Below are 15,020 nucleotides of genomic sequence, written 5' to 3' on the forward strand. Positions count from 1 at the left end.
TATGGCCCGTGCCATATTCCCTGCCCTCCTTTGGGTCAGTCTGCCACAGCACTCTGACTCATACTATCATTTTCCCTTAACCTTTCCACTATGCCATGTAGTATTTCCCCTAGTCCTACGTTACTTGTCAACTCCATTTCTCCTCCTTTTAGGTAACTAACTCTTTTAAGATGGTAAGTCCCTTTCAGGATTTAGCTCGCCAATTAAGAGTATGCCGCAACCTCATGGAGTATTTCCTTTCTTCTCAGAAGTGGCAAGTTCCTCTAGGAACTTTCCTTTCCATCATTAGTTATTTTAATAACAACTTTCTATGCTCTCCCAAACCTATTTTATATTTACCATTCTTGGTGTCCCTCTAATTTTTTCTATAACCTATTCCCCTAAATAAATCAACTTTTGTCAAAGAGAATGGCCATGGTGAATTCTCCCATGACTGAATCCCAATATTTGGTGCTTACCATCATTAGCCACATCCTTGAGTCCAGAAATGCCAGTAAAGAGAAGAAAGATTGGAGAAGCAGCCAGATTGGACCAAATCTAGTTATGAGAGATCTATGTGTCAAACACAAGTTTAATTTTGTTAAGAAGTCAATTTATAAAGTCTCTGAAGGTGGAGAAGATAGCTCATTGAGGAGGGAGAAATTTCTGACTTTATTAAAACAAAGAAAAAAGAACAAAATAACCAAGAGAAAAACTATTGCAAACTTACTTGTCTAGTTTATACAGAGCTTTGTGAAATTTGAGGATATCCTCAAGGAGGGTTTTAGTAGGAAAAAGAAGGCTTTCCTAATTGGTATTTTATAATGAGTCACATGTTTAATGTCACATAAGTGACTGAAAAGTACAGAGAATGCCACATTCCACTCTGTTTATCATTTGTTGTTTTTGGAAGTGTTTCATTCAGTTCAGTGAAAATGCCACTTTGTGGGCTCTTTTTGTAAACATTATCCCCTGTTCGATATTGATGAAAATTGTTCAAAATTCCTTGAAAGGTGACATAACAGTAATCGTTTTTCTTCAGTAGCATTAACAGTAAACATCAGATGAGGACTTATCCCTATCTTATCTGAGGTCATGTTGTGCCTTCCTAGGAGAATCAGATGTCCTCAACGGCACAGAGTGTGTTGTGTTTGTCTTTGTATGCCCAGTACCAACCTGCTGTTCCTCCCAAATCAGCCCTAATTCAGACTCACTTCTGTCCTGTAATCAAGAGCCTAACCCTAACACCAGTGCCACCTCAAACTCTAAATCTACTCCTCCATTAATAAACATTATTAAGTGTCTTCTATGTACCAGGCACTGTGTTATAAACGCTGGGAGTCCTAATGGAGGTAAAAAGACAGGCCCTGTCCTTAAGGAGTTTACAATTTAATGGGGAAATGATGAACAGCCAAATGTACAGAAAACAAACTACAGCCGGGATAAATTAGAACTATGTGTAGCAATGGCAAAGCTTTAAGATGCATGCAGTATGGAAAGATTTTTCATAGTATCCTCAGAAAAGATTAAATGTAAAACTATTTTCTGCACCATTAGAGTCACACTCTTTCCTCTTTAAAACTAGCTTGCCTTAAGGCAAAGAGCTCCCTAACAGAGGCTCTTTCTTCAGTGTCCTGCTATGAGTCTGGATCCATGGCCCAGGTCATTGGCTCCTGGGGGGAATTCTCACTGATCCTGGCTTGGAGTCCCATTGGGGAGTCATGTGAGTGACTCTGGAAAGTCCTGAAAGTGGAAACTTTCAGATCTAGACTTGCCCTCACTAGAGAGTGTCCTGGGAACAGGCTGCCATAAATTTCTGGAGGGTACCTTCTGTAGGAGGATCTTTTGCTTAAATAGCTGCAGGTCCAAGTGGACCCACACCTTACCTGCTACTCCTATTTTTTTTACTTTACCTGAACCATAATATATTCTGCTCCAGCCTTTTAGCTTCACTCTGTATGTATCACTATGCTTTAAATACATTTCTTGTAAGCAACATATTGCAGGATTCTGGCTTTTAATACAATATGCTATCTGCTTCTGCATTGTGAGCCAGAACTCTGTATTTGAAACAAGGATTCTTACAAGTGGCTAACTCACTGGAATTGATAAGACAAGGGTCATCTAGTTTAGCATGGTAATTAATAGCTCTTTCAAGGGATAGAAAATCCTATCCAAAAATGACTACTCAGAGACCTCTCAGAAGGAAAAAGCAGAAAAATTGTTTATTTAATTAATTCTCATGAGAATGAGCAATTCCAGCATGAGGAGGGAAAGAGAGAGAGCTCACGGTAGGAGGGCTAAAGAAGGGGATAAGGTATACAGTTTTTATAGGTTTTAGATATAAAGGATTACATCATGAGTTGGAGAACATTAAGAGATAGGTGCCCCCCCCACTTCTTAATTGGATGTTATTTGTGCCAAAAACAGCAGATTCCCTAGTTCCAGGAAGAACCATACATCAGGCAACTAATTGGCCAGATGTTGATAACTTGAACAGCGATAAATGTCATCATTTGAGGTTAAATACATATGTCTAAAATGTAAGTATATATTGGCTACCACTCAACATACTCACACAGGTCACAGAGACCTAGAGAAACTAAAAATACAGAAGAGGAAGTTAAATGTCCTTGGAAGTTCAGCTGCTGGAAGTTCTTCACCTTATCTTTACTACATACAGCTGCTGGAAGTTCTTCAACTACATAACACACACACACACCTCTCTCTCTCTCTAGTTCAGTACATGTACTTAGTACTTAATATAGTTCTACAAGATTCACACCTATTCTACAAGATTCACATATAATTAGATAATGTAATTAGAATAGAGCATACAAGCTGGGACGAACTCAGCCAGATTCATTCCATCGCCCACCTCTGTGGTGGCTGGAGGCTGAAGCACAAGCCCTGCGACTCAGAGACAGATTAATTTCATCTCATACCACCCTGGTGGCTGACCTCCTGCACTTCCTCCACTGAGACCAAGGCCTCTCTGAAAGGCTCTCTGGAAAGCTGCTCAGCCCCAGGCAAGAAGATAATAAAGAATGTGGACTTTATCCCTGGCTATTCTTGTGATAATTACTCTACTGAAACAAAGCCTGCTCCAAGACTTCCAGAAAACCAATGAGAACACTACAGCAGAGTTCATCCTGTTCACATTCACAGTTAAAATAACTAATTCTATATTTCCTGCCACCTTATTTACCCTAAATTTTGCTTATCTCTTTCCTTCCCCTTCTCTCTTCCCTAGTATTTTCTTTTGATGATCACCTTCCGCAAACATTCTTCCCCCTTTAGAGCTCCTCCCCTTTCTTACACCTTTCCTCTACAGTGGTTCTCAAAGTATGGTCTAGAGAATCCTGGGGATTTCTGAAACTTTTTTAGAGGGTCTACAAATTCAAAAGTAGTTTTATTTCCAATATGGTAAATATCTATAAATATAATCCAGATAAACAAAAAGGCTTTGGAGAGATCCTCAATAATTTTTAATATGATAAAGATACTGAAAACAAAAGTTTGAGAACCACTGCTTTATTACTTCTGTTTTCTCTTCAATTAGTCTTTTCTTTTCCCCCTTTCCCTTCCACTTCCCTATAAGGTGACACAAGTTTCTCTGTGAAATCAAATATGTCTGATATTCTTTTTTAGAGCCAAATCTGATGAGAGTAAGATTCAAATTCTATATCTATATCTATATCTATACCTATATCTTTATCTGTATATATATATATATATATATATATATATATATATATATATATATCAGCTCTTTTTTCAGAGCAAAGAACTGAAAATTGAGTGGATGTATATTAATTGGAGAAAGGCTGAATAAAGAATGGGTATTTGACTATGAAGAAATATTCTTCTGTAGGAAATGATGAGTAGGATGTTATCAGAAAAAGCTGGAAAGTCCTCCACTACAGGTATCCAGACTCTGCAAGGGGGTCCAGGGTGCTGAGCAGGAGGAATAGGGTCAGCGTCAAGGTAACACAGGAGTCGTGAGGTAGTTTGAGTGAGGAACTGGTGGAAGTGATGCTCCCACTTCTCCGGTTCCTTCAGGCTTTATTTTTATACTATATCATGAATATATACATTTCTTTAGATCAACATAGTCTTCAGACATATGTCTGACTTATTGAACTTTATATGTTACTACATTTGACATTTAGTATTTGAATAAGTTTTTTTATGGTAAAATGTTAATTATATATTACATTACGTGAAGCTAATAATGAAAGGTAAATGTTATGCAAAGTTAAATGTCAGTGAATTTTGTTAGTTTACTTATGTCTTCTTTGTCAATCCTATGGATTGTTTCATTCCTCTATTTCCCTGACTTGGAATCGTGTACATAAGCATTTAGGGCAATTCCTAGTTATATTTTAACTGTAATACCAAAGAAACTGAGCAAGACAGAGATTAGAGATCAATTCAATAGTTTATTAAATGGAGAGAAATACTGGGACCAATGGATCCATGTTGATCCCAGGGCTAGATGAGACTGTCATCTCAAAGAGTCTAGCTCCGAGTATCCGGGCAGCAAGCTTTTTATAGAATAACAAGAACAATGACATTACTGATATCCTAATAACATCTAAAATGGATAAACCTTTATCTCATCAAACATTAAGAAATGCCAAAAAACCTTTATCTCAAACATTAAGAGGGAACGGTTATAACCTAAGGCAGAATAACGAAATAGGACAATTGGAGGAACTGGGTCACCACATTAAAAGGGAACTTTGGCATAACATAACTGCCTTGTGGTTCCTACACATACTGTTCTTTTCTGAGTCTAAGTTGGTAAACACCATTATTTCATAGTCCTTTGGATCTCTCCCATACTGACAATGCTTTCCATGGTGTTCTGTCCTTTATCATTTGTCTCAGTGAGAAATTAGTTTTATTAGCACAGGATATGCATGTGGAGTCATTTCTAGTTAACTTGCCCAAATTCCCCTTGTCACTAGATTTTTTAGATAATGTTTAATGCTGTAATCAACGCAATTATAAATAATATAGGAAATAGTAGTCCACTAATGAGAATCATAGAAGGAAATGTTCTTGCATGAGTGCTGTGCACATTTGATCTCAGTGCTGGGCTTTGCCAATCAGTTTAGAGATTGCGGCTTCCAACTCTCCATGAGCCCAAGCAAAGTGAAATGTATTGTATATATAGTAATAGCAAAGTTGTGGGATGATCAGCTCTGAATGACTTCATTATTCTCAGCAATACAATAATCCAAGATTACTCTGAAGGACTTATGATGAAAAATCCTCTTCACACCAAGAGAAAGAACAGATTGTATCTAAATACAGGTTGAAGAATAGTTTTTTTTTTAAGAAAAACTATCTTGATGGGGTTTTTTTTTGGGGGGGGGAGATCTATGTTTTCTTTTGCAATATGATTTCTATGACAAAGTTTTATGTAACTTCTCATATGCATCTCAATGAGGAGGGAAGAGAGGGAGAAAGGAAAAGAATTTGGAACCAAAGTTTTAAAACAAATGTAAAAAGATGTTTTATATGTAAGTGGGAAAGATAAAATATTTTTAAAAAGGAAAATAAAGACAATAAAGAAAAAATAACTTAGATCTGTATCCAGGCTCTATCAGTTCTTTTTCTGAAGACAGATCATGTCCTTTATCATAAGTCCTTCAGAATTGTCTTGGATCAATATATGGCTGAGAATAGCTAAATTATTAAATTAAACATCTGATCATCATACAATATTGTTATTTCTGTGTGTAATCTTCTCCTGGTTTCGCTCATTCATTTCACTTTGCATCAGTTCATATAAGTTTCAAAATTATTCTTAAAACAGAATCATTGTTACTGTATGCAATATTCTCTTGGTTCTGCTCTTTTTGTTCTTCATTATTTGATGCAAGTCTACTCTTATTTTTCTAAGACCTCTGAGCTCATCATTTCTTATAGCACAGCAGTATTTAATTACAATAATGTACCACAATTTGTTCAATCATTTCCCAATTGATATGTGTCTGCAAATTCTAGTTCTTTGCACCACACAAAGAGCTACTCTAAATAGTTTAGAAGATATGGGATCTTTTCCTTTTTTCTGATCATTTGAAAAAACAGACCAAGTAGTGGTTTTTCTGGGTCAAAAGAAATTTAATAATTCTGAATATAATTTTAGATTGCTCTCCAAAATGGTTAAATCAGTTCACAATTTCATCAAAAATGAATTAGCATCCCAATTTTTCCACATTCCCTCCAACATTTGTTGCTTTTCCCTTCAATCGTTTTAGCCAATCTTGTTGTTCTATAATGACACCTCAAAGTTGTTTTCATTTGGATTTTTCTAATCAATGATTGAGATAATTTTATCATATGATCATAAATGTGTTCCTAGAATAGAAAAGTGCCTGTTCATATGCTCTAACCATTTATCAGTTGGATGGATAGTGACTCATATTCATATAGATTTGACAATGTTTTATATATATATATATATTTGAGATATGATACCTTTTTTCTGAGAACTCTCTATAAAATTCCTCCTTCCAATTTTTAGCTTTTCTTCTGATCTTGGCTATATTTCTTTTATTTGTACAATCCCTTTTTAATTGAATATAGGTAGAACTATTCATTTTACAGTTTGTTGTGTTTTCTCTTTCTTATTTATTCATAAATTATTGCCTATTCATAAGTCTGATGAATGACATGTTTTATAGTCTTCAAAATTTCTGGTAATATATCTCTGTATAACTACATTATATATGCATTTTAATCTTATCTGGGTAAATGGAGTAAGACAATGGTCTGTGCCCATTACTATGCCATATTGCTTTTCAGTTTTCCCCAAAATTTTTTATCAGAAAATAACTTCTTATCCCCAAATCTTAAGTTTTCACATTTTTTCAATTACTAAGTACTATATTTATTTGCTGCTATAGATTCTTTCTACTTTCTGTCACTGATATGCCCTTCTGTTTCTTAGTCACTACCCAATAGTTTTTACAATTACTGCCTGATAAGATACTAGTACTAATAGACTGCCCTCCTTACATTTTAAAAAATAATTCCTTTGATATTCTTGGACTATTCTTACAAATGAATTTTGTTATTTTTTCTAATTTAGTAAAATGATTTTTTGGTAATTTGATTAGGATGGCATTGAATTTATAAATTAGTTTGGGTAAAATTATCATTTTTATTATACTGCTTCTGTCTACCCATGAACATTTAATATGTCTTCAATTTATATTTGATTTTATTTATATAAAAAGTTTTTTATGTAATTTAGTTATATACTTCTTGGGTTTGTTTTGGCAGACATGCTCCCAGGTATTTTACACTATCTTGAACTATTTTAAATGAGATATTTCTCACTATTTCTTCTTGCAGAATTTTGGTTGTAATACATGGGAATGCTGATGAATTGTGTGCATTTACTTCACATCCTGCTACTTTCCTAAAGTTATTGTTTCCACTAACTTCTTAGTTGAATCTTTGGGATTTTCCAAATAGATCATATTGTTTATAAAGAGAGAAAGTTTTATCACTTTGTTTTCTATTCAGGTCTCTCTTATGTCTTTTTTTTTTCTTATTGCTATTGCTAGGATTTTCAATACAATATTGGTGGCAATGAGTATTTTTGTTTCATATCTGATCATACTGGGAAGATTTCTTTGCTTAATCCCTTTACAAATAATACTAGATAATAGTTTTAGATAGATGGATTTTTTTTATAAATTTAAGAAAAAATCCATTTATGCTAATATTTTCAAGGATTTTTAAAAATAATCTGTATGTTGTACTTTATTAAAACATTTTCTGCATCTGTTGAGATAATCATACCTTTTCACTTTTATTATTGATATAATTAATTATGTTAGTAGTTTTCCTTATAGTAAACCATACCTGCATTGCTGGTATAAATCTCATTTTGTTATATTTTGTTGTGATCTTTTAGGTATTATTTTGTTAGTTTATTAATGAACTTAGCCCACAGTTTGCTTTCTCTGTGTTTACTCTTCCTGGTTTGAATATCAGTATGATATTTGTTTCACAAAACAAGTTTGGTAGATTCCTTCTTTGCCTTTTATTCCAAATATTTTATTTAATATTGGAAATAGTTGACCTTTAAACATTTGATAGAATCCATTTGTAAATCTATCTAGTCCTGGTAATTTTTTTTAGGAAGCTCATATGTAATGTATTCAATGTCTTTATCTAAAATAGAAATCTAAACCACTTTATAAAAGCAATGGTTTGCCTCTTCCTGGGTCCTCTTTGCAACTGAATAGGAGGTATAGGATCATATAATGTCCTTTGTCTAGAGTTGCCTATTATATGCCAAATGATACAAGATGGCTCCTCTGGCAGGAGAGACAGAACACAGGGGTTTCTGTTGCTAAATGGTCTCACCCATTAGGTCTGCCACATTCACAAGTGAACCTGATCAGAGGAAATGAGAGTAGCAGCTAAGGCAACCTGAAGTCCACTCTCCCCAAGGCTGAGGGTTCAAGAGGGGAAACTGTGTCCACAGTTCAAGGGGATGTGGTTCTGCTTCTGTTCTTGTTTAGTCTTCTCAGGAACTATACCTTTGGAGAAGTTAATCAATGATGATTGCTTATCAGTGATAATCACTACCCATTATATTAGTCATTAGAAAGTGTTTCCAGACACCCCGCCCAAATCAGACTTTCTAACTCTGACCCTAGAACCAAAATAGCCATGCCTCTTCTCTTTCCTATAAGGCAGTCTTGCAGTAGTCTTAAAGACATATGCATGCCATAGGCACTGATTCAGGGAAGTGGTATCATTGAGCTAATAGTTTTGTTCCTATCCTGTGTATTTAGGATCAGCTGTTCTTTGTGCCAGAAAACCTCAGAAATTCAGATTCCTTGGCCCTATTCATGATTATACCAGACACCCCAAGTTCTAAACCTTCTTAATGAAACCACTCTGTTCTCTCCAGAATGATTAGGCATGTGGAATGGGGGCAGAGGCAAGAAATCAGGAGCAGGAGCAGCAATTAGAAGGATTCAAGATAAAGTACTTACCCAACCTGGAGAACCCTGCCTACATGGAGAATCTCAAAAGATTTGGACAGCAAAGGTTCTTAAATTAAATTAAATTAAATTAAAATTTCCAATCCTCATCCCAATCCCCCGCCTCTATTCATAGTTCTGGGTGTCCTGGAGAAGACTCCAGAGGACTTCTGGATAGCTGAGCCATGAGCTTTCCCTAGTGCCAATAGCAGTAACGTACTGCAGAGATTCTGCCCCGGTTTTAAAGGTTTCCCCTTTGAGCCTAGGGACTGACATTAAGCAGCACATTAATCTATCCAGGACAACTACTTTCTATGCCCTTCTGGGTTGTGAGCAAACTGTAATTCAATTCCATTATGTAAATGTCACCAAAATATGATAATTTCCTTTATGTTTAATGATGGATTTTTTTTCTATTACGCTATGCTAAACAAATTACAAAAAAATAACCAAGTGAAATGTTTTAGTAGAAATCATTATTGATTGGGAACTTACTGCTTTTGCTGTTTGAAACTGCAAAGCAACTGCGGCTTGCCCTGAGATGCAGCAAGGAAATTTGTGCTAAATGGTAAGGACTCTTAAAAGAGCCTTTGATTTGCTTTCAGTGATAGATCAAGTATATCTGTTTGAACGGTTGTTAAGCCAACTTTACCAGTCAAAGGCAAAGGCCAAGAAGTGTTCTCCAGCCTTTCAGAAGAAAGTCCCCCCAGTCTGCTTATATAAATATGACCCAGTGCAGACTGCATTCAGCTCTGGGAGACCTAAAGCAAATGGTTCTTCAGTTTCTCCCCTTAGTCCTGCAAGGTCCATGTTTTTCTGGAGGGCTACAGACCAAGTTGAGTGAAGGAGGATAATCAGAAGGAGCAGCCAATAGCTTTATAGGGCCCCAAATTCCCCAGAACAGTCCTTCACAAGATCAATTTCAGAAAGCAGTGGCTTCCCTCTTGTTGCACCTTTGTTGCTACTCAATAGAGGACAGAGGATTTCTCATTTGTCCAGAGTTGCTAATTATGGGTTGGGAAATGTAGGGTGGTCTCTCTGGCAAGATAAGGGGAATGTATGGGCTTCTATTGCTCAATGGCTTCATTCTTAAGCTCTGTCACATTCAGACGTTTACCTGGTGGGGACCATTCCAGGTAAAGTAAGCCAACTCTCCACAAAGATAAATTCAACACTTCAGGGGAATTTGGTTGTACTTTTGCAAAAATTAATGGTTGATGATTGCTTATCATTAATAACCTGTAACCATAACTATAGTTGTTAGAAAACATTTCTGGACATTTAGCCCCAATTACCTTTTGTATCTCTCTTCCACTCTATCCTTGAAGCTAAAACAAACAGATCTGACCTCTCTTTTCCATGACATGCTGTCAGAAGCCTTAAAGATATATGTGCCATGGAAACTGACTCAGAATATGGTTTTGTTCATCTAATATTTGTTGTTCTGATCCCGTGTGACCATATTCAGCTGTATTTCTTGGCAGGAAGACCCAAGGTTTCTTGGATTTGATCATTCCTATATCAAAAAACTCAATTGCAAAGTTTCTTAATCTTCCCACCTTCCCTTTGGCTAATCAACAGGTGGATAGTTGACTGGAGCTTAGGCAGAGTCAAGAAAACAGCAGCAGGAACAGGAGGAGCAGTGACAAAGATCCAGGAGAAAGCTGTCACTTAACCAGAAGCCAACTGCTCACATGGAGAATCCCACAAAATTCTTATTTTTCAAGGGAGTCCCTCTCCTTCCCCAATTTCATGATGTGGAATATATTCAAAGAATGCAGGATGAGTTTGAACTTCAGGATGAAGATGTTGTAATAGTGACCTACCCCAAATCAGGTAAGGAGCAGGGAAAGGAAACAGGACTTGGGGACGGAGGCTAGAAGAGATGAGCTTTCTTCTATTCTTCCACATTCCAGGCTTAGACCTCTGAGAATAAAGAGACTTCAGACAGCAGGTAACCCAGCCTTCTCACTGGTGGCCAAAGATTCTAAGCTTTAATACATCTTGGCTTCTCTGGCAGGGAGTTTGGTGAAGCTCATAGACCTCTTTTCAGAATAAAAAGTTGAAATAATTAAACTAATTTTTAAACTTTAATAAGAGATTGTTTAAAACAAAGTTGTCCCCCTCAACTTCATGGATCCTCTGAAATCTCTCTACACATAACCCAGGAGATTCATGGACCTCAGGTTAAGAACCCAAGATATAAACAGAGTGTCTTAGGCACTTAGGTACAGTAGAGTGAGAATGATTCATCTTTGTGAGTTCAAATATAGACTCAGACACTTCCTAGATGTAGTGTTTACCTGAAAAAGTCCTTTAACCCTGTTTGCCTCAGTTTCCTCATCTGTAAAATAAGTTGAAGAATGGATAGCAAACCACTTGAGTATCTTTGCCAAGAAAACCCCAAATGGTGTCAGGAAATGTAAGATAAAACTTAAAAAATTGAACATCAACAACAGGGTCTGAGAAGGAAAGAAGCTGACCAGGAGCCAAAAGGTCACCAAAAAAGAGACAGAGAAGAGCAATAATCCTGACACCATGGTCCCTCTTTGCTTGTGCTTGTCCCTCAGGAATGTGTCCTGATCCTCTTTAAAAGAAGAAGTGTTTGAGACATCCCAGGAGGGCCAGGCTAGATTCATGCTCCTGTTCCCAGAGGTCAGTGTCAATGGTAGTCAGGGAAAGAGTCAATTATATTAAGAAGTCAGTTGGCCAGAGAGGCCAAGATGTACCAAAGTTTAGGAATCTCTGGTCACCAATGAGAAGACACTATGTTCAAAACAGACTTAAAACCCAAAGTGTATTTGACATTTCAGCAGAAGACTTTGGGAGAAGCAACATTCCAACCCAGGACTTCCTGACTCTACATCCAATACTTCGTTAACTCCAACATTCCAGGACCTCTGGAAGGTTACCTAGTTTGCATGGAAATGGTACAACTGGGATTAGAACTCAAGTCAAGTCCTCCAACCCACAGGGCAAATGGGCACTTGTACATATGCTGTGCTACAGTCTTGCAGACCCACCTCTGGAAATGCTCCCTACTGCCCTCCTCCCATACCTTTGCTTATGCAGAACTCAAAACACAGAATACACTATCCATACCTATTTCTCTGGTAAAGTCAGAGACAGCTAGATGGTGCAATGGATAGATCCCTAGCCCTCAAGACAGGAGGAACTGAGTACAAATTTGGCCTCAGACACTTAAGACTTTCTAGGTGTGTGACCCAGGGCAAGTCACTTAACCCCAGTTGCCTCAGCAAAAATACCAAACAAACAAAGGAACAAACAAAACCAAACTCACTGGTGAAGTCTTATTCTTTCTTTGTGGCCCAGAAATCTCTGCCTTAACTTCTCAATCCCATCAGGGATGGACTTTCCCCATGACAGCTCTTTCTCTCTTACATCTCTCATGGAATCTTCCAGGCAGGTCTAATTTGTGGCATATGTTGCACAGAATTGCACTGTCTGGGTCCACCTCAAGCCATGATAGTGAGCAATATGAACTCTGGGAATACATGCTTATGTCTCCCAACTCTGATCACAATACACTGATATACCATACACTGTACACTAAGCTTAGATTTTGTACTGGCCGTCTCCCCCATGCCTGAAAGGTTCCCCTTCCTCATCTTGGTCTCATACCTTCCCCAGCTTCCTGCAGGACTGAGCTCAAATATCACCTTCTACTGGAAGCTTTCCATGAAACTCCCAACTCCCTGCTCTTTCCTCTCTGACATCCCCCTGCATCCATTCTTTATGTCACTTATATGAACTGAGTTGTTCACATTTCTCCTCTTACCTTAGATTATGAGCCCCTTGTGGTAAGAGACTGAGTTTTTGCCTTCCCTCTGATCCCTAACATTCAGCACAGTGCCTGGCACCCTGTAAGTGCTCCAAAGATGCTTGTGGAATCGCCATAGTCTCTTTGCTAGCCACCCACCTCTCCAGGCACATTCAAATTTCATCTCAACTTAGTAAGCAGCACTCTGTCAGGTAGAGCTGGGGAGACCTTTCCCCTCCTCCTGTGGAAGTTTTCCACTGGTTTGTTCAAATATGGGCAAGACTGAAATCTGTGAAGTCTCTGCTACCTCAGAGTGTCTGTGATTCTGTGAATAAAATAATCATGAGACCCTAACCCATCTTTTGTTTTTTATTCTATACAGGAACCCATTGGATGATACATATCCTCAGCCTGATCTACTCAAAAGGGGACCCCACTTGGGTTAAATCTGTCCCTTCTTGGAAACGTTCTCCCTGGATAGAGACAAAACTTAACATGGAAATGGTCAAGAACAAGGCAAACTCCCATCTCTTCACTTCCCATCTCCCAGCCCATCTCTTCCCTAAGTCCTATTTCACCAGCAAGGCCAAGGTGAGCATATGAGGGCCCCAGTTTAAAGTGAAAGAAACAGATATCTAGGAGTTGGAAGGAGGATGAGACAGAAAGAGGCTGGAGTGTAATGTTCTTGTTTGGTTTTCTGGAGGCCTTGGAAGCACTCTTCCTTTCAGCTCAGTAATCACCACAAGAAAATAGCCAAGTCCAAAGTCCAAATTCTTTATTTTTTTTTTCTCCTTGCCTGGGGCCCAGCTAGCTTTCTTAGAGGCCATCTGGAATCTTGGTTTCAGTGGAGAAGTGCAGGAGGCCAGGCCAGCCACCACAATGCTGATAAAGATGGAATGAATCTGTCTCTCCTTGGCTCTGAGAGCTTGAGCTCCCACTTCCAGTCTGTTTGTCTTCTCTGGCTCTGTCTCCCACCCTCTTCGTCACCCAGGAGAGCCACCAAGAGCCTGACTGAAGATGGAATGAATGTGTCTCTGGGTCCCTTCCAAGTCTGTGTCTGATCCTTCTGTGTCTGTCTCTAGGTATGACAGGCCTTGGTCTCAGCGGGGGAAGTGCAGGAGGCTAGCCACCATGGTGCTGGGAGATGAAGTAAATGAATCTGGCTTTCCGAGTCTGTGTCTGGCCCTTCTGAATCTCTCTCTGAGCCCTTCTGAGTCTGTCTCTGGCTCTAACTCTGGCTGAGTTTGTCAAAGTTTTATATGCTCTATTTTGAGTATAAACCAATCATTATATCACTAGGAAACCATCATTTGTTGTAAGATTAAATCAATCATACTGAACTAGAGAACTATTAAGCACCATGCTAAACTAGATAACCACTGTCTCATCAATTCCATTGAATTAGCATCTTGTGAGAATCTTTGTTTCAAGTACAGAGTTCTGGCCCATAACACTGGAGCAACATTTCTGTTCCATATTTCATAGGAATTCAGGGATGGGAGGAGGCAGATGGAGGCTTCTCTCTGCTCTCCATGTTTTATACACTGCCTCATAATTCTCCTGCTTGTTCCTTCTGCCTATGTCACTGTTCACTTCTACCTCTGGTGAGTAAGGACAAAGGTTATGTGACAGCATTCAGGATAAGAGCATGAAATAAAGGAGGAGGGAAAGGAAAGAAAATGGAAGCATGAAGAGGATTTGAATAGGTTTGAAGAAATGCCAAAAACTGTACTGGAAATTGTTGGAATCTTTACAAACTGTTAAGCCATTAGAGTTGATGGAGACAATAATTATCTAATCTGGCATGGTTCAGTGATTGATTTGATCTTGGAAGGAGATGTTTGGGGCCGGAACTTGAAACAAGGTACTAAGTACAACTGATAGACAATAATGCTTGTGTTCACACCTTCCTTGAAGTTCTTGGGGCCAGAGAGCACTCTGGGAGATAACCCAGAATCCCATTCTCCCCAGAAGGAGGAGTTAACCTTTGGGAGATCATATATAGAGAAGAAGCTCTTAGAGCTTGAAAGAATTTCTCCTGAACATTGACTGGGGTCGGATAGGAGCATGCTGGAGGAGGCCCACAAGCCCTATCTTTGAGGCAAGAGAGATTTATTGCATCTTCCAACCTTCCAAATGTCTGTTCTGTTTGTGGAGAAAATCTGGAGAGCTTGAAATGTTCTGACCTGCTCTGCCACCTTCCCAGAGTCCTCCTACTAGCTTTCTTTTTAGTAAGGCTT

This window comes from Sarcophilus harrisii, chromosome 3 (assembly GCF_902635505.1).
Source record: "Sarcophilus harrisii chromosome 3, mSarHar1.11, whole genome shotgun sequence".
NCBI classification, from domain to species: domain Eukaryota; kingdom Metazoa; phylum Chordata; class Mammalia; order Dasyuromorphia; family Dasyuridae; genus Sarcophilus; species Sarcophilus harrisii.